Source organism: Cupressus sempervirens, chromosome 9 (genome assembly GCF_028749045.1).
Source record: "Cupressus sempervirens isolate cs-2001-9-10 chromosome 9, ASM2874904v1, whole genome shotgun sequence".
Taxonomy (NCBI): domain Eukaryota; kingdom Viridiplantae; phylum Streptophyta; class Pinopsida; order Cupressales; family Cupressaceae; genus Cupressus; species Cupressus sempervirens.
This window is the reverse complement of record NC_143126.1, coordinates 667327222-667352051: the sequence shown is the minus strand read 5'-3', so window position 1 is coordinate 667352051 and position 24830 is coordinate 667327222. Positions and strand designations below refer to the sequence as shown.

Here is a 24830-nt window from a genome sequence, read left to right as displayed (position 1 = left end):
ATATTAAAATATATCTTAAGTATAAGAAATGAAATTAAATATACATCAACTTATACTTAAACGATATATTTAAACCCCAAGAGACTAAAACAAAAACATAAAAACTCGATTTCAAGAGAAACCGTCAGAATTCAAAATGCAACAACATAGGGTCGAAGAACATCCAAAAGGGTATCCAAAACCACTCTCAAAAAGATTAGATCACAAAGAAAAGTTCCCACTGATGGCATGCGCAGGTTTTTCACAAAAATTGTGCGACACTTTTTACTAAGGGAGGGCGATACTTCTTCTTAAGGCGTGTGACACTCTTCCAGTGTTGTACGACATTTCTCAACAAGGCATGTGACACTTTTCAGCATTGTACAACATTTCTCAAAAAGGCGTGTGACACTCTTCCAGTGTCATACGAAATTTCTCAAGAAGGCATGCGATACTTTACATTGTTGTACGACATAGTTTGCATGGGCATGCGATACTTTTTAAAGTGTCCCACCATGTTGAACAAATGTCGCCCATAGAAAACAAAAACACTCCCAGAAGCAAAAAGAACCAAAATGGAGCAAAGAACCTCCACACCAGGGAGTATCGGATCCACAAAGGCTTGAGGAATGAACACTCGAGTGTAAGAACAACACAGAATGAAGAACATCAAACCATCTAAACTACAGCAGCAAAGAACACGCTGAAATAAACATCAAAGAGCTCAAAAGCAACATTTCAGAACTAAACAACCAAATAAGTGCACGGTTCCTCCCAACCGTCAATAGCATCATAAGACCATCGTGGATCCTAGCCATCCCCCGTGCGTAACATCCCAAGCCACCAACCAGATCATTGGTATTGTCGTAATAGGGACGTCACTACTAAAAACATGCAACAATATAAGCATAAGGAAATCTAACATGCTAGTGATAACACATAAGATAATCCTACAATAGATAACATCACCTATCACATGCTAAACAACAGTAAGCAACAGATATACTACTAAAGCAAATCACATCATCTAATCATATGCTAAACATCATAATAAGGGAATGCGCCAAATAGAATAACATCATCTAAACATGATATACAAGCATCCCAATGAAAGCATAAATCACAACAAAGCATACTTCAGAACCCGAAGTACCAAGTGAAGACATCCAACGACGATCGCATTAGGACAAAAGATCGTCTCTGTACACCGATCCCTAGCAATGGTGAAGGTAACTACGCCTCCCAACCACATGGCACCCGTAGGTCCACACCCGTTGTGCTGAAGGAGATAATGATCCAACCACAAACACACAAAAGAACATCCATGGCTAACACTTACGCCAGACAGTATGATGACTGAATCCAAGACATAGATAATGCATAAACTACAGGTCCTGGTCAGACACGTCAATGGGCTACTACGTAGGGACTGACATCATGGAGAGTCGCTTGGCATCAACAAGCCTAAGCTAGTATAGGCAGCTACTCTTCTCAACAGAAGGTGAACAACCTAGGGCAGCTACTCTTCACGACGGAAGGCGTACAACCCACACATTTTAATTATCTTGTATTTATTACCACCCAAAGTTTTAATTTAATTATCACTTATATAAAACTTCCTCTGCCAACCAGGAAGTAGTCACTAGGTTACAGGATAGAAGCCTCCTCCATATGCTACCCTACCCTACCCATGCTCATCCTATAACAAGTGCCCGTGGCCAGGCATACTCCCATCCCAACCCCAATGATCATAACTTCCGGAAGTACCACGGAAGATCGAGCCTCACAAGTCACTCGATAAATGTACGCGGACATACTCATGTGTGGCGCACCACCATCATGAAGATCATAACAAAAAGGACAGGAATGAGAACACAATGCAAAGAAAACACCCAACTGAAAGCAACACGGAAACGACGGATTCTACATGAATCCCAAAGCCAATAAAATCATACATCATAAAATCACTCAACTGGCCTCAATCCGAGAGTATGGATTCTACACGAATCCCAATGATGTAACAAGACCAAACATCGTGAACTCACTCAACTGGCCTCAATCTAAGAGTATGGATTCTACATGAATCCTACCATTCATGAAACAAAAGCAAAGGTCCAACAAAAACAATAACAAGTATAAAATCACTCAACCGAACACAATGTCGGGAGTACGGATGCAACACGCATCCCAATACAATGTAAAAGTGTAAAAGTGGTTTGACTGATATCCAAATGGATCATCAAGGTCCACGTCCCACATTGTGCCAAGAAAACCTAAGAAAATAAGGTGGCACACAAAACGAGGTAAAAACTCTAAAAACTTAAAAAACTTCAAAATTAAAATCCATTTGGCCTTTGGGTTTAAAAACCCCAAAATCCCAAAAATAAATGAAATTGGACACCGTATGCAAAAACGACCAGCATAACGGTGCAAAACTCCAAACCCTCATCCCAAAAAATAGGAAAATGTTCATACCCACCCAACCAGGTAGAATAACATATAGAAACGAAGGGGAACACTAGTTCTCAGCCTCCAAACAAACGACTACCAAAAATAGAAGCAGAAATGGAGCAGAAACAATAAAATAGGAAAGCCCTACCTCGCAGCCAAAAGGGCAAAACAGGAATCTCAACCATAAAATAAATATCTTGCAGAAGTAGCTGAAAATCGCGGCAATCCAAGGTTTCCCCAAGCTGGATCCAATGAGCCCAACCTCGCAATGATCCCACGCCCATAGCTCCCACAATGAACAAAACAATAAATCCTCATGAAGAGGATTTTGGGTTTTACTCTCCAAATTTTCAATTTGAAAGTGAGAAGTGAGGAATTAAATTCCTCTTTGGATATTTATTCACTTTTCGGGTGAATAATCGATTAGGTCATTTAACTAGCCAATCTAGTTAAACCCTGAATTGACCCAAACGAAAATAGGGTATTCCTATAAATAGGAATTCATCTATGGCAAAGCTGCCAGAAATTAAAATAAATCAATTAAAAGGCCTGGAAACCCAAAAACACATAAATCTCCTTAATAACTTTCGCGACAATGCGAACCTCTAAATGCACAAACACGCTTAATGGTCTAATCAAATGATGCAAATGAGTTCGGATTTAATAATCATTGAAAGGTTTAAATTAAACATTTTAATTAAGGATACGTTGACCATACAAAGGCGACATTGGTAAAATATGAACGACTGAATCACTAACTCCATGTGCCACTGCCAGGGATATAATATTACACACTAAACAACATGATCAAATGCAATTGCATATAATAACATAGCCGAAGCAATAAATGTATTAAATCACCTAATTTAACTATTTATTTAATTATATTAAAATAATCTATTTACATCACTCACGTTCGCAAAAGGCATAGCAACGCAGGAATGAAGTAAATAACCATAGCATTAAATCTATCATATAGCGAAATCAGAGGTATGTGCAAATACAAAATAACTAGATAACCAGATATCATCATAAAACACATTGTCATCTCAAAATGGCATCATCATGCAATATGATTAACTGAACAACATACTAGTCTAATATCTATGATACTAGAATCAAAGAGTAACATGTAACCCTCGGGTCCACTCAAATGTAAAACATCACATAAGAACAGATATCTCTCAGATCAAAATAAAACAAGGTAAAAATCCGCAGCACATAACCAAAGAATCCAACAAGAATAATCCATTCTAATTACTTAAGCATTTAATAATGATTGATTACTCTGCATTAAAAAGGAATTTAAAACACATAAGCAAACACAGTCATAAACATGATGAACCATTGCTACAGGAACATAGTCTAGTGTAGCATGGTAATAGTACACAGTGCAATCTCTGCACACACCTCAGGGTAATCATAGAACAACCTCATGATACCACATCGATCCTGGTAACCACTGGCACAAACCTCAGTGAACCAAAAATTACATCATAATCTCAAAGATCAGTCAAAAGCATAAACAAAGCAACTAATAAGGAAACATAAATCCAAACACCTCAACGGTGTAGACCACTCAGGGTCACAATCATGATCCATCACAAAAAAAGATTAGCAAGGTTGCATCCATCAAGATGACTTACAGAAGTCAAATGGGAGAGGCACTAAGCTTGCATTGATGGACATGTGTTGGGCCATAATGAACTTGAATCTACACTATGAATCATGAAATAAAAAAATTGCACTGTTTGACACCAGTTGTACTAAAATTAACCCATTGAACTATATTTTTGAATCACCGAATCTGCATTTTGAACCTTTGGATTTTGAGATTAAAATTGTATTTTGCATGTGCACTTTCAGACTAATTTTTTCATGTTCAAAATCCAAGGACAAAAAACACATGAAATCCTTTTTTTTCTTAATGGTTATCACACTGCTAAGTTCGATAAATTTGTTTTCATAAGTTAAAGCATAGGTACACAGATGTAATTGTTTGAGTAATAATTTAAATGATTATAGATGTAATTATTTTGATACATTTGAAAACAAAAAGAACTTCTAATTAATACAACATTACATCCATAATTAATCTTTAATAGAACAATAAGATACTACAAACTAATTAATATTTAAAACTAAAACTAAACTACATTATAAAACTAAAAGTAACAACTAACTATTAATTAAACATACAATTTTAAAGTTACTATCCTATATACTTAAACTAAACCAAAACTAAATTAAAACATTAATAACCAAAACTAATATTACTTTATTAATACTAATACTAATTAAAATTTTAATCTAACTTAAATTTTTAACAAAACAAAAGAAACTATATTTAAAACCACTAACTAAATTTAAAACTTCACTTATACAAAATTCCAAATCTAAAAAGCTGCTAACCTATCCTACTATCCCCCCTTACATCCCTTAACCCGAAATACAATCTACCCCACGCCTAAAAGCTTTCCCCCCCTCCCCCGCATCCACATCACAAGCCTTCATCCAAAGTGGGTTATATGATGTACAACTTGAGTTGGCCTAGTGGTGGAGAACTTGTACTCTTGAAAGAGAGGTTACAAGTTCAAATCCCACTGGGGGGTAGGGTATGTACGCCTCGTTTGTAGTGCCAAGCGCCTCTTGAAAAAGAGTACAAGGTTGTCCCATATCATTGTCACCATATGTAAACCCAAAAATTATGGCATAGTGTCGTGGACTATAAAACCCACTTACTTACTTACTTAAAACAAGAATGAAGAGGTTGTTTTTTTTAAGAAAGAAACTTAATGCATTAGACCTTGGGTTCCCATATTTACACATCACATCATGCCACTTGCCTTTGGGCGTTTCCTCAAATTCCCTGTGCATACCCATGATTTGCATTCGCTGACCAAGGCAAGATGGAGGGTAAGACATTTAAAACTTTAGACAAACTACCCACCATAAATACTCTGCCCCCCAATTTCCACAAAGAAATTAGTTTGCAAGGAATGACATGACAACCATGTCAGGTCGACCAGGGATACGTGCCACTTATGTCAGCCTTGTTTTGCAATTTGCCTAGAATTATCCAAGGGGTGGTTATGACATAGGCCAAAGGGGAAAAGAAATAAGTGAGTGAAGATTAATGTTATAAAGTTTTGTAGTTGGGGATTTTAGAGTAGACTTAAGATAGATATTTATTTTTGAGCATTTATTTATTTGTTTATAATTTATTTTTGATAGTAATTGAATTTAGCAATGAATTTTCAAAAGAATCAAATAGGAATATTTTCTATTGCAAGAGGGGGTTAATTCTTTTGTTTTTTCATACAAATTTTTTTTTTTTGAAGTGTTAAAATTTTCAAACTTGTTTAATTTTCTAAGAGGAATTTTTTTTTTAAGTGTCCAATTTTTTAAAGAAATTTATTTTTATAACAAGAGGTGTATATTTATTTTATTTTCTTCTTTCTATTTGAATTTGCTAAACACTTAGTTAAACTAAGAAATTGAATAATTTGTTTTTTTTAACAACAATGTAATATTGTTTTGTCTCTCAATAATCACGAAGATGAATCGAAGTCACAAACATAGTAGGATTTTTTTTGCCTTAACATAATTGAACTTGAGATTTGCATAATTGAACATCACCATTTTATCTACTTTTCAATACAACATGCATATAATTGAAAATACAAGAATCTCATAAGCAAGGATATTACTCCAACATTATTTTATTGACCACTTAATTCAAAGGCTCTACTAGGAAAGAACCAGGAAGAAAACTGACATCGTTGCCACTTCATCAATACATTTAAATATATTTTACACAGGTTTTCAATCCTAAGGAGAAATCTCCTCAACATAACTGAATTTCAATAACAAGTTGAATTTCCTTCTTGTCCCTTAACAAGGGATCCATTTCAAATTTGACAATACATCACGGTGATCGTGGAGAGAAAAAAAATTGACCAGAAGACAACTAATCGTAACATGAAGACAAAATTAGACATTCACTCCCATACCGAATTTTCACAATAGGTTCAACATTGAACCAAACTAGGGAGAAGGTGGATTTTTCCAATAAGAGCTGTCAAACACAATACCAAAATAATTTCCCTATCAGGGATATAAACTCAAGAACTTCCGTTCTTCCATTCTTACATGTCAAAACTCATACATGGTTTGTGCTGACAAGTAGGGGCCTATAACACCCTACCCTCTCTCCCTCTTCTCGTCCTGAGTAAAGACTCTACACTGTTGGAGTCCAACTGAAGAACTTGCCCCATACATAGCCACTTCTACCCTATCCAAAGGTGAGTAATACGGATACACCCATACAATCCCTTTGAAAATTCAAAAAAAATACTAGTACATTCGCACTTTTTTTTCTACCAAAGCTATGAATTTTTTTTATTTTTTATTTTTCATTCCCACGTTGGTTGAAAATTAAAAATAATTGCCCGATTTGGTCAAAATTTTGACCAACGTAAGTTTTCCCAAGTTGGTCAAAATTAAGTTGGTCAAAATTTTGACCAACTTGAAAATCACATTATGAAATTATAAAAAAATGACCTTATGTTTCAATTTTAAGCTGAAAATTGTAGTTTTCTTGGGGCTTCATTCGCGTAGGCAGTTTTGGCTTCATTCACGTAGGTAGCTTTGCTTGGGTTCTTTCGTGCATTGGGAAAGTAGTTTTGTTGGGGCTTCTTTTCCATAATAATGATGCTCATCCTTTGTATTGATTCATTGTGGTTGCATATATATCATCTACCTGGATGTTAAATCCTATCAAGTTTTTATCAGGGATTGTGATATCATCGTGGAAATTTTAAGGTTCTCGATCAGTCATCATTTCTAATGGGTTTTTATGAATCTGGGCTTAGATCTATTTCTATGCATTTTCTATAACTATTTATGGGCTTTAATCTGCAATGTGAGACGCTTATTTTGTTCGTAGGTAATTTAAATAGGAAGCATTTTCTATCGCTAATGTTTGAGAGTTTGTTTTATAAATGATATCTAAGTTTATTATTATCAATATGCATGAAATCTTATAATAGGAGAATATTATCAATATGCATGAAATCTTTAGGATCATACAAGATTTTCTTTCATCTAGAGTTGCATAGGTGTTGAAACTCCTTTATTATATACAGGTTGTTGCTGGAACTAACTGTTTGAAAACATCATAATGTGGGTTATTTTCATATTGCAACATTGTTAGCCAATCAGAAAAGATGTAGATTTGAAATCTATTTCACTTTTTTTTTCATCCTAAATTAAAATACATCTAAATTATTAATAGTCATTTTTTGTGTTTCAGGTGCAATTTATCAAATAACACCCTTTTTGTTATGTCTTTTGAGTTAGTCCCTTGCTCAAACAATAAATTAAAAGATCATTTTATCGTAGGGCCTTGAAGTCAGAAGTGGAGATCTACCATAGCCTATCATGCTCACAAAGGGCCAAGAGTTTACTTTCACAATCAAAAGAGAAGTGGGCTCTGAAGACTACGTAAGCGTGAATTATGATGATTTTGTGAATGATGTGGAGAAGGAGACACACTACTTGTTGATGGTACGTTCTCTTATGTTGGCTTGAAAATTCATTTATTAGCTGAAATGAACAGAGTTACTAATGTTATTCATAGCATTTTTATAGCTTTCTATTTCTTATTGTTATTTGAATTTCTCTAGGGGGGGTGATGTCACTGCAAGTGAAGTCAAAAACATCAGATTCTATAATTTGTGAAGTAATCAATGGAGGAGAGCTTAAATCACAATGACACTTAAATGTGCATGGAAAAAGTGCTACCCTGCCTTCCATTATAGGTTAATCTTGACCATTTTATCAACTCTCAGGCATGCATAGAAAATTAGATTTTTGTTGCTTATTGACATGTACATCTCAATCTGCTTCTTTCTCAGGGACTTTGATTTCATTGTGATTTCCTTTTTTTGTACCTAATATTGATTGATTGAAGTTACCTAGAATATAATTGAATGATATGTTTATCAATCTTGAAATATGTGTAATATTTGTATTTTCTTTTTTCTTGTATATGTGATGAGTTGTTTTGACCAACACAGCATCTGAGATAGCTTAATTTGGTATTTGATAAAATCTATTTCTTGTCTTTTTTTTTCGTAGATAAAGATTGGGATGATATTAAATTTGGAGTTGAGAATGGCATATACTATTATGTTGTTTCCTTTGTTAAAGATGCTAAGGTGGTGCATGAGTTGAAAGATTACCTTAAAAGTAAACCTTTGAAGAAAAATTTTAACTTTCCAGTGTAATATAATCCTTTGCAAACAATATTGGGCTTGATATTGCATGTTCCCTTAATTTATATTTTAAATCAGAATTTAAAAAGTGATAAAATATCAATGCATTTGTATTTGTAATTATGTGAAGATTGTGGTGCAGATATCCATGTGACTGTGAAGATTGAAAGTGTCGATTCAATACCAAATCTTCATTCAATTCTTTCTGCATCAGATCGGGTAAGTATAGTCTCCCTAGATCAAATTTTTTAGTTGGATAAGTTGTTACTTTATGATTGGTGATATTGCTTTGAATGGTGTTAATAAATTATGTGAAGTCATGCTTGTCAAGCATTATATAGAAAGTTAAATTCACATGCTACTTTGTTTACTATTTAGTCATGCATGTATTTGTTTGGATGTTGGTGCATTTCCATTGTTGGTTTTTGATGGTTTTTGTGCGGCTTTGATGTGAAATACAAAATATAAAAGCTTTACTTGTGAGTATGTTATAATCTTCTTTAAATTGTTGGCAAGGACTATGAGCTTCAGTAAAGATGTTTTTAAATCAAATTTTTTGATTGTCTATCATTCAGTGAAGTTAACTAGAATGCGACCATCATTTAGGTACTTGACTAATTCCTAGCTATTGAGTTTTTAGATTGTAGTTTCCTCATAGAGCTCAGGATGGTTCTATCAAGAAATGAGAGAGCAAAACTTAAACATGGACACTAATATATAAATTGACACTTTGAAAGGAGGGATAAATATATTCTTTATGCTATAATTTTCACATGAAATCAATTAATATGATTTTTTTTTTCCGTGTGAGTAAAATTTGTGAGGCCATATAGCCTTTGGAGAATTTTCTAAATGTGACATAAGTTGGTTAAAATGGCATAACTCTGAACTATGAAAATCTTGACATCTTCCTCATTTTGAGACTATTTGCTTCTAATGGGCATTTTTATGTCATCACAACTTCTCATAATTGATTGCACTAGGTACATTCCCATGAAAGACTTGTTGGTATCTTATGCTTAGGAAATTTTAGGGTATGTATTTAAACATGGCATTCTCTTTAGATTCTACTATTGTAATTCATAAATTTGACATTAGTTCAATCTCATAAATTATGCCTTTGTTATCTTTGTCCTCTCCATCTTTTAGCTTCACAAAAAAAGGCTTAGAAGTTGTGAACTATCAAGAAACCTTTTTCTATGAGAGGAAATGCGCTTTTCCAATTCCTAACAGAGATGTTGTGTCATGCAAGGGCTATGGGTATTTTTGTGCAGCTGTCATACCATGCATGGGAAAAGATCTTCTATTTGCCATAATTTTTGTCAGTGTTGCCTTGAGAAGAATTTAGGGTTAGCTTTAGGTTCATTCTAGCTCTGATTCCATCTTGTTGCCTTTTGTTTGGGTATGAGATGCCAGATTTTGAATACATAGGATATAAACTAGGTTTTAAAAGCTAAGAAACATTGTCTTACAAGTTAGATTTCAATAGCTAAGAAACAATGATCTTATTGTTAGTCCCTGCCGCCCATAGGCAGGGACTAATGTTTTCATTGCACTTTTCAATTATTAGTTGCCTCGAGACTAGAGTGAATGTTAAAACAATCCCACTAAAATCCTCCTCTGCCGTGCATTTTCATTTACCATTATTTTCCAGTTCGATTTTCCCTCTGTTTCTATTGGTTTTGAATGACTTTCCTGGTAGTCTTTTAAATTTTGTTTCTATAAATTAATCCACTAAAATGAAAACCCACCTTCTACCTATCATATGCACAGCTTGCAAGACATCCCTTGTGCATGTTTCGCTGCAATTACTTCTCTGATATGGGTCCCTTCATTGTCGTGGCATGTGCTCGTTTTCTCAAAATGGGCGTCATTGATTTGGGCTTACAGCTGCACACCCTTTACTTCTTCTATTTAATGGTATGAGATTTATTTTTTATTTTCTTTTTTCCAGATTGTAACTACCAAAGCCTAGCGTAGTTCTTGCAATTCTCATCTGTGGTTAGTTTTTTGAATTATTTTCATTTGTTCGTCTGCAATCTCACATGATTTACAGTAGACATTTTCATATTTTCCCTGGTTTTTAGGAGCTTGCTCAGGGTTCATTCTCTAAAATATTTTTTGACACCATCGATTTATGTGGTCTTCTTCTCTTACTTTGTCTGTTAGGACTCAATTTCTTTATGTCTATTTCTTATGTTTCATCATCTAACCATGTTTATGTTTTGTCTAGACTGTAGCCTCTAAATCAATGCATCCATTGTCACAGCAACCATGGCTGATATCATGAAACATATGGCATTTGTGCAGAGCCTTCACTCATAGCATAGTAGCTCTTATACTCAACACCTTCTTTCCCTTTCATCTCAAGGAAAAATATTTCGTTCATGGGGTTAAAATAGGGCAAAAATAGAGAACGTCTCTAAAAGCTCATTGTGCAGTTCTCTAATCTTGTCTGAACACCATTGTTCTCATATTATGAGTCCATGTTCTTAATTGAATGCTAAATCAAGAAAGGCCAAAAAAAACCCATCATACTTGAGACCTGAGATGGGGCATACCATCCTTCCCATCCTTCATTGAAGCAAGTACAGAGGACACTAAATCTTGGAAAAAAAACTTCTGTGGGTTTGGGTAGAATAAATGCGAGTAAAAAATGGCTCACAAAAATGTTTAGAATGATCATGAGGTGTCACAAGAACTTTTGCATAGGAGAATAGATGCATAGCTAACCAAAAATGACTTTTTCTTCCTTCACAAAACCCTCTTCATGAAAAGCAGTGATTTGTAGGGAAAAAAGGGCTAAAAAACCCTCGATACTGCTTTTCAAAACCTTTCAAAATTGTAGAGGCTTCACAAAATGAAAAAAATAATTAAATTTTTTTAAATTGCTCAAATTTTAGTAAAAAATTTCATCATTTTAATAGACGCTTGTGGTTATCCTTGGTCCACATGAGAACCTAGATTGAAGATTTGATCATATGTATAGACCATAATCAATGGATAAATTTCAAACCTGCCTTTGTTCCTTTACATGTCTATTTTCTTGTGAGTGTTTATGCCCATGTACAATGTTATTTTATTCATCCTCTTCATCCTTTTCAAAACATGATATGGTCAATTTCCAAAATCAAGCTTACTTTAATGATTCACCATCTGTTAGGTTCCCATTACATTTCTAATTTCAATCAAATTTTTTAAATTGCTAGCAGCAGAACTAAATATTGGTGAACTTTTATTGCTGTGTAGATTATATTTTCCATTTGTGGAGGCATTACAGATCTCTCCTTTCATGCAGTGGGCTATAATGGAAAATTTTGAATTGTTTGCTCACAGCTTCATACTCGATAAGTTCTATCACTAATTTGTATAGTTGGCCCAATTTGAAATCATACATTCTATTAATGTCATTTGTGCCTTTATGGAAAGACAACATTCTGTACATGTTTAAAAAAATTCAATTCATCCCCAGGCTATGATATACTTCCCAGACAATAGTACATTTATTTATTCAATAACAATCCTCGCTAATATTTTTGAAGTCTACACATTTAATAAGAAAAAAGACAAATTGAATTTGGCAAACTGGTTCTGGAGAGATCACACCCTGAGCCACCAAAAAAAATCTAATTTATAACTCTCTTTACTTTTCTTATGATTCTATGAAGTCTTATCAAATATTAAATGTACAAGGAACTCATGTAGGTGTAAGAAACATAGCTACTGAAGTTGATAATTTGTATTAAGAGATTTAGTGAAAATATCAAAGGTGCATATCAATGTTGGAACCCCCATCAAGTGGTGGAGAAGGTAGACCATTCTCATCACCTTTGATATCTTTTGGACAAATAGAGTCAAGAGATGCACCTGGAAAGAGAAAATAACAACAAAAATGCACAATGCAACTGTAGTCAGAGAACCAATAGTCTTCATCCATATATAGGTCAACTAAAAAGTGTTCTTCGCAGCACTCTCTATTCTCTTTGGCCATCCATAAGGATTCCCCTATACATTGTTTGGCCATCGGCAAGGATTCCCCTATAGACTGTTCCAAATCGGCCTTGAGTCTTACTTTCCTCTTATGCACTTTTCTAATATTATTTTGATGCTCATACAATCACTCTTATCAAAGGCACAGCTAATGCCTCGATCCACTTTTAATTTTTATACATAGTAAAATAGTTTCCACTAAATTGTTTTTTTTTAATTGGGTACTGTCCCTGCATGATTTAGAGTCAACAGGTGCTTGTGCTATTTTTTAATAGATCCATTTGGTTGTATGTTCTGGCTGATGCTTTTCCCTATTCACTATTTTTCTCAACTTCTTTTCTTTAGTAACTACGTGCATTTTTGTTTCCCCATTTATCACTTGTGGATGTTTAGAAAATTCTTTTCTTTATCCTGTGCATTGTTTTTTTTCCACCAATTTTCAGTTTCATGCTATATATAAATCTGACCATGAAAGCCACTAGCTTGATATGGAAATTTGTTGTTCAAACATATTAGTGTAAAATTTGAACTTCAAATAAGTTTTTGATCATTAAATATTTCACTATTTTGTATCCAGTGTTCCTTAGTATGCGTGTTTGTTGATATTAAGGCACTAAAAGCAGTGCATTGGATGAGAAACGATAATAGCCATTTTAGCAGCAACAACAACAAGGTTCATCAACTATTATATCACCGACATTTGCAGATCAGCCAAGAATAGATTAAAAAAGAATGTTTTTCCTTGTCCACATTATTACCTTTACACGAATCTGTACATGATATTAACCAAAATAAAGAATTTAGGTGTCCACTACCACATCAATTCACACAAAATATTCAAATAGCAATCCAAAAGCCATCTAAGGTATGAAATACGTGGCAATGTTCCCCCGCTAAGAAGGGAGAGAGAAAATTATAGGTGAAGGTGCTCCTTTATTATTACCCCATCTCAAATAGGCTCATATTCACAACACACAGGAGGCTCTGACCACCTTCACAATTGGAGCTTTGAACATTGGTAAATTTGTTCCAATAGATACAAATTATGAGTATGTAAAATGTAAACACATTATGGAAGATTTTCATACCCTTGGATAAATACTAGAAGGGTATAACATCTGGGTGCTTCCATTTTGTTTGATTACTTCTTTGAAATTTAGTTAGTGTGTTGATGGTTGGCTCACATTCTTTTTAATCATGACAGCCTTATTTTCTTGATACTTTTTCTATATTTTTTTATTTGATAAAAATCACGAAGGATCTTACATGTTTTTGTTTTCTGTAGACTGTTCATGCTACCAATATTTATTCAACCTTTCCATCTACAACATTTCAAGTAATTCATCCATTGCCATAGCCTTGCAATTCTCCAAAAAGGATGTTTCTATACGTGCTTTGTACATGCATGGTATTCATAGTTAAGTTCATTTGTAAATACAATAGACAACATAAGTATTACAACATCTTTTGTAATTGTAAACACTTTCTCTGCAACAACCTTCTATTTGCTTAAATCTGATATTTCTAAGACCTCCTCAGCCTTAACAATCAATATGTCATCAAAGAGATCACGCCAAACAAAATAGAACCTGCAAACTCCTATCATAGTAGAGTCATATAAGTCATCTAAATTAGCTTCCCAACTAGATATACTATCAATTGATCAAGCTCTAGAAAACCACCATTGCTTCCATATTAATTCATTCAACTACATTGTTGGTGACTGTTTGTTTGACACAATACACGTCTTGCTTCATGGGCAATATATAGCAGATGAGCTTCACAATGGACTCATAAGCTATTTCTTGGAATCCCTACACAATGGTTGTGCTATTGCTCCACGATGCTTACAACATGAACTGCACCCATCAATACTATATGACTTGCACGACATACATGATCCAACCACCTACTTACGTAGGATGTGAATTTCAGTAGCAAGAACAAATCTAGCTGGTGAAACAGGACTTTTGGGTGACACATTTTGCATTCATTGGCTAGGACGATGGCTGAAACTCCCTATATGCCTCTAGTCATTAATGCATAGGAAACCATATCTACATTTCAATACAGATGCACCTCATCCGCTACTATCAATACTTTTCCATGACACTAATCCGACAGCAGGGCATTATGAGCCTATTTTTTCAAGGAAAAGTATACATAATGCCCAACAAAACCCCCGACTAGAAATCCCCATTATACATTGCACTATAGAGAACACTTCAAACATTATTAGTCAAACTTTTACCAACATTAACCTCTCTCGGCTTAGCACATTCAGTGCTCCATGTGGCGAGAGCATGTTTGCTACTATAGCCTTCCTAGCTGACAATCGGTTTGACGCAATGGCTTTATGATTATTCACAGTGCAGTCATTGGCTAATGCTATAAAAATTTAGGGTACCGTTGCCACGTCATGCTTTAGATCATTGCAACACCCTCATACAATGAATGGTCCTCTTGAACAAATACAAGTACTGATATCTAAGATTGGGATTCCATATTCTACAAGTGGCCTTGAAGGATCTGAATGTTGTTTACTATGGTTATCCCACAAATTCCAGCTAACCATATATGTATGGTTAGCATCTCAACAACCACAACCTCATATATATTGTAATTGCTAAGAACCAAAGAGATGTATTAACTTAGTTTGTTTCCCCAATAATTCAGGCCATTGTCATTACAAGCCATTAAATGATGTAGTTACCAATGCTTCTACATAACAAGGTACTTACAAAAATGTTGTATCAAGCATGCCCAAAGTACAAATTCCAAAAGTGCATTCAATAGAGTCTATTGCTCATCATTCATTACGTTTGTTAAAAACAACAATCCGCAACAAGGACACAAACAAAATGCAACTAGCACAAGATAAACCTATTGCACCCAACAAATTTGGAAATAAAAAACACTCCCCAATACAAGGGAAAATAAAAACTACCTTTCATAGGCCAAGGCGCGTTCACTACCTTGCTAAAGCTACACATGCAAGCACCACAAACAATGTAGTTAACAAATCCACAAATCAATCAGGCTATACCTACGTAGCCTTCATGATGTACCCATGCAATCATGCACTCTCTATGAAATGGTATGCTTCCACAAGGACCTATACAAGGTCGATGATGCATTAGTACATGAATTATCATTCATATCTATTTCAACTAACATGAAATCAATTTCATTAGGCCAAGCTATTTGCAAGCAATGTATAGATTCTGTGACACTTGGTAAAGTCCCTGTCTTTGCATCGCCATACAACATGCAACACAATACATGAATCGATTCTATTTATGGCTTGACCACATTAGAAGAAAGATTAGTCTCACTCCGAATTGCTTTTGCACAAATTTGACAACTAGGATACAAAAGGGCACAATACGGATTAAATGGTACAATCATCAATGTGCTTGTGTATTTTGATAAAGTCTAGAAAGCATTGCCTAAACAAATGGACAAAGCTAGAACAATAGTAGTCTGGCTAAAGCACAAGTTAGAATACGAAAGTGCTTATGCACAAGGCAATGTTTTCCCTGCACGTGTTATACATGTCTTAGCAGAGCTATCAAAAACATCACTTAGTTTAGTTTATTTATGACAAGCATTTACACATTGCTTGCATGCGAATGGTCATAGCCACCTTCATTTTTAGCCACACTCATTCAAGTTATGCATGTATTGATTTTTTCATGGTATTTGTATGTTGTTTAGGATTCTAGCAGTTGTCTCTTCCTTCCTCTTCTTTAGGCTATGGTAGCTCAAGGGGATCTTGGAGCAGAGCTTCCTATCGAGAAAGTTCCTTTACTCCAAGTAATTTTATAGAGTTTTTTTTATCATCAGTTAAAATGTTACACATATCAACGAAATTCATTTCTTGAACTTTGTGTTTGCAACCATTCTTATGAAGGAAGAAGAATATATTATATAATATATAAATTCTTCTAGTTCTTTAGATCCTTGTGGTTTGATTCATGATGTGGAGGTTAGCTAAAGAGTTATCTGAAGCTCTAATAAACAATAATTTGGTCCAGATTAGCAAATGTCTTTCTTTGTAATTTCTCAGTATAGAAAATGATAAAGATATTTTTTAATTTCTCAGGATACTAGTAGGGAAAAAGTGAGCAACATAATGGCAACTCAAAAATGTGGAAAAATCCCTCCTCTGCATGCCCACCCCCCATCTTCTATCATAAGAGAAATAACTGATTTTTAAAACTTTTAAAGCCATCCTAATTGCATAGAGGTTGAACAAATGAAAGTAAACAAAAACTGCACACCGTGAGTTTTGAAATATTAATTTTTTCTTGTTAATTTTGAGATCACTAATTATGGATAGTTGTAACATAAATCTCTTTAACACTGTTACGGAATAACTCTGCCAGAATGATAAAGGACAAACATGTTGGAAAGTATGACAATTCACCCAACGCCAACTCGAGTAGAGGTTTTAGACATTGCTATTGCTGTACGAGAAGGTGCAGATGCTATCATGCTTTCAGGAGAAACAACACATGGAAAGTATGTATTTCTTTTGACAAAATTAAAGTTTTGGATTTCGTTTTTTCGAAGGCACAGTTCAAGAAGATTTTGAATGAGTTTCATTTCTCCATGCTACTTCTGTCAAGCTATGAATGTCATGCACACTGTTGCATTACACACTGAAGCGACTACATTGAAAGAAGCACCTCCTGCTAACCTTGGTCGTGCTTTCAAGGTTGGCAAAAGACATTTATAATTGACATTATTTTCTTAAAAATGTGTATAGCCTCTGAATGAGAAACTCAATCTTTTATTTGAGAGTGAAATGATGCTCACCTGCTTAAGGAATTTCAATTTTCCAGAGACATATGAGTGAGATGTTTGCTTTCCATGCAACGATGATGTCAAACACTCTTGGAACCTCAATCGTGATGTTTACTAGGACTGGGTTTATGGCTACTTTACTTAGCCATTATCGGCCTTCTAGCACAATATTTGCCTTTACAAATCAGTATGCATCTTGGCCATTATCTTGCACTACAGTTTTATGCTAATCATCTTGTAATCAAGTTATTTTTTCAAATGATTTGCATGGAAAGCTTATTGTTTGTATTTTTTTAATCTGTCTTGCTCTCTTTAATCTATGCAATTTCTTGATTTGCAAGTTAGGCATTTCTTTGACTAAATTTGTTGATCATATTGTTCTGTGGGTACAGAGAAAGGGTAAAATAGAGGCTTGCTTTATATTGGGGTATAAAACCAATATACATTCCATTCTCTGATGATGCCAAAGAGACCTTTTCCAAGGCTTTGTCAATATTGCAGGTAAATAAGATTTTAGCAGACTGCTTGTTTCTATAGTGGTGTCTTGTGGTAATTGTGATTTGACTAGAACGACTCTGCATAATTTATCGGATGAAAATGAGTATAACTGAAATGTTAAGGTCTAAAGATCATTTGTTTTATTTTAATTGATTACAGATTACAACCGTGGATGAGGCAAAGCAGTTTTACCCTCTTTTCGGCCTGCGAGCCAACATAGCTCTGATTTTCTCAGGGTAAACTCTGAAGTACTTTTTGAATCTTCAGAAGAACCTGGGAGTTGGTGTGGATGGTTGGGCAGTCTCCTTGAAGGGAATGATGAGCATTGTGGTGGTTCTGGGGCTTGCCATTTCTGGAATTTACTGGGGGGTAAATAAATATGTAGTGGATGATCCTACACTTCCCAAGGCAGAAGCTTATAAAATGAAGGTATGCTTCAATTGAAATTAAGCATCCAATGAATTTGTAGGGTTGACACTAATGTTTTTTTGTATTCTCTAATCACTTGCCATGTCTAATGACTAAAGTGGTACCAAAAAGTAAAACACAAAAAAACATTTTCAACTTTACAAAATTCTCTTTTAGCAAAGATGATGCATCTCAATAAGATTCCTGACCATCATTGGAGAGAAGCCACTACAACTTCCTTGTTACAGCCCAGACAAGCAAACAATCATCTTCATATTTAACTAAGACAAGACTGATTTACTCTCTAGAGAAGAGATAACGGTTCACAGAAGACACTAGTAATTAATACATTTATTTTGTAGGATTTCTATTCCTCTTTTCGAGGAGCTAGAGAAAGTTGATATCACATTTATTTTGATGACATTGAGTTGAACTATGACATTTTGGAACTAAATTTTTTTTCAAACTGGATTATCTCTTGCAGTTCAACAACATTTTGAATGTGATTTTCTCATCACCAGCAACACTTCCTAGATTTGTAGCAATAGTACTGGATAGCACTTTGTTCAACAAGGAAACATGGCAACCATTGACAAAACCCATTAAAAATATAATTTGAGCTGTCCAAGAATAGAGGAACACTTGCAAAACTGGAAACCATAGAGACCCTAAAAACTGGTCAACACTAGTAGGACATCATGGTGTAAAAACAGGGTCCTTCTCTCTTATTTAATCGCAGTGTGGTCTCTCTAGAAGGTCATGTTAAGACAAATGATTGCACAACACATGGTGTATATATAGACATGAATCTACTAGGCTCGTTTCTTATAATTTTCAAGCTGATTTTTCTTATAAGCAGAGCAACATGTTGGGTAGTTTTTTTTTACGAGTTGAAAGGGAGAACACAAAGTAGGGGTCAGAATTCTGGAACCATGGTTCGATGGATTGCCCACAATTTCTCCAAAATCATGGTCCATTGCCAATCATGGTAAAACTAAAATATGTATGTCATAGTACATTTTGAGTCTGAGTTAGTATTGCTTTTAGAGCTTCTAATGCTGTTAACATCAACTCCTTAATTAACATATGTAGTTACTGACAGATGGGAAATCCCTATGTTGAAGTAATTGAAGAGCAATGAGATTCTACCCAAGCAGCCAAGGGCAAAGCAATGGAGGCAATGTCAAATGGTATAAACTCTTTGCTAATAGAATCCATAGAGTGGCTGTCATATATTATTTCTGGAAGGGTATCACATAGATTGCCTTTTGCATTTGTTCTAATCTCAGAGTTTCTCAGGTGATTTGGAAGAGGCTATAAACCATCTTATAGATCATTGGTGATTGTGTCACTTCTTATAGAATCATTGATTGCCAAAGAGGTCTCCCCAACACAAAATCCTCAACTGGCTTTGCACTTGGCCCTAACTGCAACATTCTTTGCTAGGATTTTTCAAGCAAGCATGGGCATTTTTAGGTTGATGATTTACATGTCTTATAATGCAATAATGTCACTATGCAAGCCTCTCAATTTCTGTCCTTCATAGGATTCTTCTTTTATAGAGAAGATACATGTGACTGTACATAATTGAGTGGGAAGCTTGCACTAAAAACTTGTGTAATTCAATGGTTTTAACAAGTCCCATATTTCTATTTTTAGTTATGTAATTCTTCTTATTTGGGATGGCATGAGAAAGTCATATTGATTTATATAACTATTTAAAGTTCATGGACAACACTAGAATCTTTTTCAGTGGAGCCAAAAAGCAGGTATTGGTCACTAATAGTATGTGTCACATCATTTATGATTCTACTATAGGTTGGGATTCATTATAGACTTTCTATCACATGAAATTATCTGTGGGTTTCATGGCTGGAGCAGCCACTGTTGTTTCTCTCCAACAGCTAAAAGGCATTCTTGGTCTTCAACATTTTACTACAGAGACAGACATAGTGTCTGCCATGAGATCAGTATGGGGACAAATTCACAAGGTATGTTTATATGTAATGAATCAGCAACCTCGTGTTTTAAATACATCTGGAGTAAAGAATTCATTCTTGAATAAAGTATATTGCCAACATATTGTTATTTTCTTCTTGTAATTGTATCGATGTGCAGTGGAGGTGGGAGACCATAGTGCTTGGAATATGCATTCTCTCTTTTCTACTCATCACTTGTCCAATTTTTAGTATTATAACATAACTTTGTGATTCTCTTTCATTTTTCTATCCATATAATACCTAGCCTTCATAACGACAAGAAGAAACAACATGGAATGACTGATGTCTGATATGGTGTTGATCTATTTTTCATTCTTGTGGGTTGATCTGACAGAGTAAGAAAAATCCTAAGCTCTTCTGGATATCAGTAGCTACTCCTCTGACATCTATAATTCTTAGTAGCGTGCTGGTGTTCGCTACACATGCTGATAAACATGGGGTTGAGATTGTATGAGTTTCTATCACCAACTATTCTATACTATCTTGTATTTGTTTCTACACAATGTGTTCAATTCACTCACGTTTAAGTATGGTAGAATGAATCACTTATCAAATCGCTTATTATTATGATCTGTACATGTTCAGTATCACAACCCAAAAGATACTATTAATTTAGCGAGTTTGAAACACAATGGGTATGGAACAATTTGTTTGATATTATGTCTAATTGTTGTTCTAAACATGATTTTTTGGTCCTGAAATGCATGTTTCTTTTACTAATGTTTTTGTGGGTGGCTTGAAATAGGTCGGTCACTTAAAAAGTGGTTTGAACCCATTGACCACTGAATTCTTTGTTTTTGAGGCCAAATATTTAAAGACCCTTGTGAAGGTAGGACTAATAATTGGTATCATCACACTCACTATAAGAGCTAATCCCTTGAATTATGTTCAGTGGTTGGTAATTTATTACCTCTGGCTGATTTAAATGAGTCCCATGCAAGAAGGAATAGCAGTTGGCTGAACTTTTGCACTGTTCAAGAACTACAATATTGATGGCAACAAAGAGATGATTGCCATTGGTATGATGAACATTGTAGGTTCATGCACATCTTGCTACATCACAACTGGTAATTACTGCAACACATTTAATTTGTTGAGTTAAAAAACATTATATGACTACTCTGTGTCTTTATTGCATTCAAAGCATGAAATTTAGTACTGGTCCTAAGTTTTTACAGCAATCAAACCATGGATTTTGTATTGATTCTAAGACTTTATATTATTCAAACCATGGATTCTAATGTTAATTCTAGGTTTTTATGGCATTCAAAACATGAACTGTAGAAGAATTTATATGGTCTGAAGGGATGCTGCCCCACACTTCTTGTGACCACCCTTGTAGTCAAATGTTGTTCTTGGACTCCTGGGATATTACTATTGGGTAAAGCTTAAACGGTCTTGAATTTGTTTGTTTTCTTTTGCTATTTGGAGTTCTGGGTTTCTAAAATATCTCAACAATGAAAAAGAATGTGCTGACCAACTCTCTAGTAGGTTCCTCTTAATTGGGTACTTCACATGGGTTGCTAGACCGCAAGGTGCTTCCTTTATTCAGCAAGTGGCGAGTGCTTAACTTTGAGAACCTTGCGGTCTCATTGTTCTTGTCTTCACGCTTCTCAATCTTGTGATCAAGCACCAAAATCTCTGATGTAGGGCCAATGCTTAACAAGTGGATGAGGACAAAAAGGTGATTGAGGATGTAAATAAAGATATACATTATGCAATTGATACATCAATTGTAAGAATTATGAAGAGTAGAAAAGTTTTAGCACACCAACAACTTGTTATGGAGTGCATTGAGAAAATTGGACGGATACTCAAGGTGAATTGCCTGATTGGATGCTAGATACTTTTGTTTGCATCACTAGTACTTTAGATTTTCTTTCTACATTCCCACAATGAATGGGTTTATATCTGTGTGAATTTGTAAAAGGTGGTCTTTTCTTTTTTCAATAGATTGTCCTTTATCTGTAAGAAAATGATATACCTAGATAAGTAGGCATATTGATTTATCTTCATAGGCATATTGGTGACTATTTGATGTACTTTATCCACTTTGTAGTGTGTATTTTATGTCTATGGTCCTAATGCGATCATATTTGGCATGGCGGTTCTTTGGAAAGGGAGAAGATCCTAGTAGTGGCAAGCCCAAACTTCAGATTGTTGTTCCTTCTATGACTTTTTGTGGAGCATTAATAAGTTTTGTACTGTGCCTAGTAGAGTTGATAAAGGTAACAAGAACTAGACTTTGTATCTAATGTATGCATATAAATTGAACTCTAGACTCCATACCATGGACTATTTTTTGTTTTGCAGTGTAGATTGCAAGTTCAAGAGAATGACAACAGGCAACTGAACAAGCATCAGTAGATATATGCTGGGCCTTTGGACTGTGGACTGCAAACTCTTAGAAATGAAAGGGTAAGGTGTTAGATTGTTGTTACTATTTGGTATGTAGTTGTAGACATGGAATATAAATGCTTCACGTGGTATCCTTCATTATACAAGATACTATTTGATTGTTTCATTGGTGCATAATTTTCTAGGTACAATGTTTGTTTCATGGTGGCCTAACTACTTTTTTAGGGAGTCTATTTGAAACACAGTTTTCTTCAGTACTTATGAATTGAATCATTATCATATGCTTTCACTTATTAGCACACATGATAAGGTGAATGCCCAAATGAATTCCCAGTCTTCTCAATTTGTCAACTATTCTTCTAAAGTTTTTATAGAAGCAGGAGTTGGAGTTGTCTCTGGTGGGCTTGCAGGAATTGAGGTATGTAACCTTAATGTTGGAATTTCAATTTAAGTATTTAAACTTAGTTTTTGCAGATCAAATGTGTGCAACAAAACTTGTAATTTGCTTTGAAGTTTTGGTTAGTTGTTTTGACTCTTGATGTTGCAAAAACCCATATTCAAACAGCTCCAAATATTAATGCCAGCAGAAATCCTATACACACAATCAGGATGGGAGGACATAAAATTTCATTTTTACATGGACTCTACTCTAGAAAAAATGTTTTAAAATTAATTTTTCAAAAAGATTTTGACTAGGCTTTTACAAAGCTATTGGATTCTTATGATAGAAATTAGGATATCTTTTAGGATTGATGGTTGGATTATTGAATTGGGTTAATTCATTTATTTGCATGTTTTCTTGTGTTCTGGATAAAAAATTTATCATTCACGATACTAACACCAATTGTTTGCATGTTTATTTTATAGTGGGTATATAGAATGTTTTAATTAAAAGATTAAAATTTAAATATTCAAATACCACGGGACTTAGCTTCTGTCTTTTTATCTAGGATCTATTCTACTAAGTAGTCTGAGATGACCAATAGATGAATTCAAAAGCAATAAGTGCTCATATTAATGAACATAAAACTATTTCCCAATTCTATGTTTGGCAGATTTATAGAGAACTCAGTTTTAGAGGATTATATGCTGGCTTGGGGCCTACATTGGTGAGAGCTTTCCCTGCTAATGCTACAACTATCGTCACTTGGGAACTTACAACAAATTTAATGGGGGTGAAACGGTAGTAAGAGCATTACCTTTAGAGATGAATGGGTTTATACCTGTGTGAATTTGTAAAAAGTGGTCTTTTCTTTTTTCAGTAGATTGTCCTTTATCCATAAGAAAATGATATACTTGGATAAGTAGGCATATTGACATAACTAGGAATTGGCATTATGTCATGGGACTCAGTCAACAATATATTTGTACCATGTATAGTGCAATGTAACGGTATTGTTCATACAATGTTGATATTTACTCAAGAGGACTATTTTTATTTAGTTTTATTCGCCAAGTTTCCTTTTTAGTTTGATTTTGTGCCGGTGACACTTTAGACTCAAATGCCTACAAATGCTTCATGTAGTGTCTAGTCTCAAGCCCTAATCACTAGGCAAGCTCGTAGCTCTTATTACAGTTTGCTTACTGCAATGTCACATCTAGTTTGCATGTGATTCTATTGACCTAAAGGATCCTTAACCACAAACAACAATAGTCTCCTCTACCCAAGATAATATAACTTTGTTTGGATTTAAACAAGAAAATTGCAACAGCATTATTATTGAGAATTTGTGTTTGCTCAGAAACTTCTTATCTAAGAAAGCCTTCCTAAGGGTTATGAGCTTGTCTATTTCTCCTTTACGTCAAAGGTTCAATGTGAGTATGTTGCTAAGAGCCTGCCCAATGTTACAAATGTAAAGTGAACTAGTTTTTTATTGTCTCTTTTATTAGAGTAGATTTACCTATGGGGTGTAGAGCACATGGAGAGCTTGCCTGCTTATTTAGAGTTTTGTTTCTCATCCTTTTCCTAAAATATCATATCAAAGAAAATACAAAGAGCTCACACAAGTTTGTATGATTCTCTTTCTAATTTTGGCAGATAGAAAACTATTATGGCTTG

The 24830-nt window shown here is 34.6% G+C and overlaps 1 pseudogene; it reads left to right on the top strand.

Moving 5' to 3' along the window:
* Positions 1 to 23958, top strand: part of LOC149540512 (pyruvate kinase isozyme G, chloroplastic-like) — a 75466-nt pseudogene extending 51508 nt beyond the window's left edge.
* The last annotated feature ends 872 nt before the right edge of the window (positions 23959 to 24830 follow it).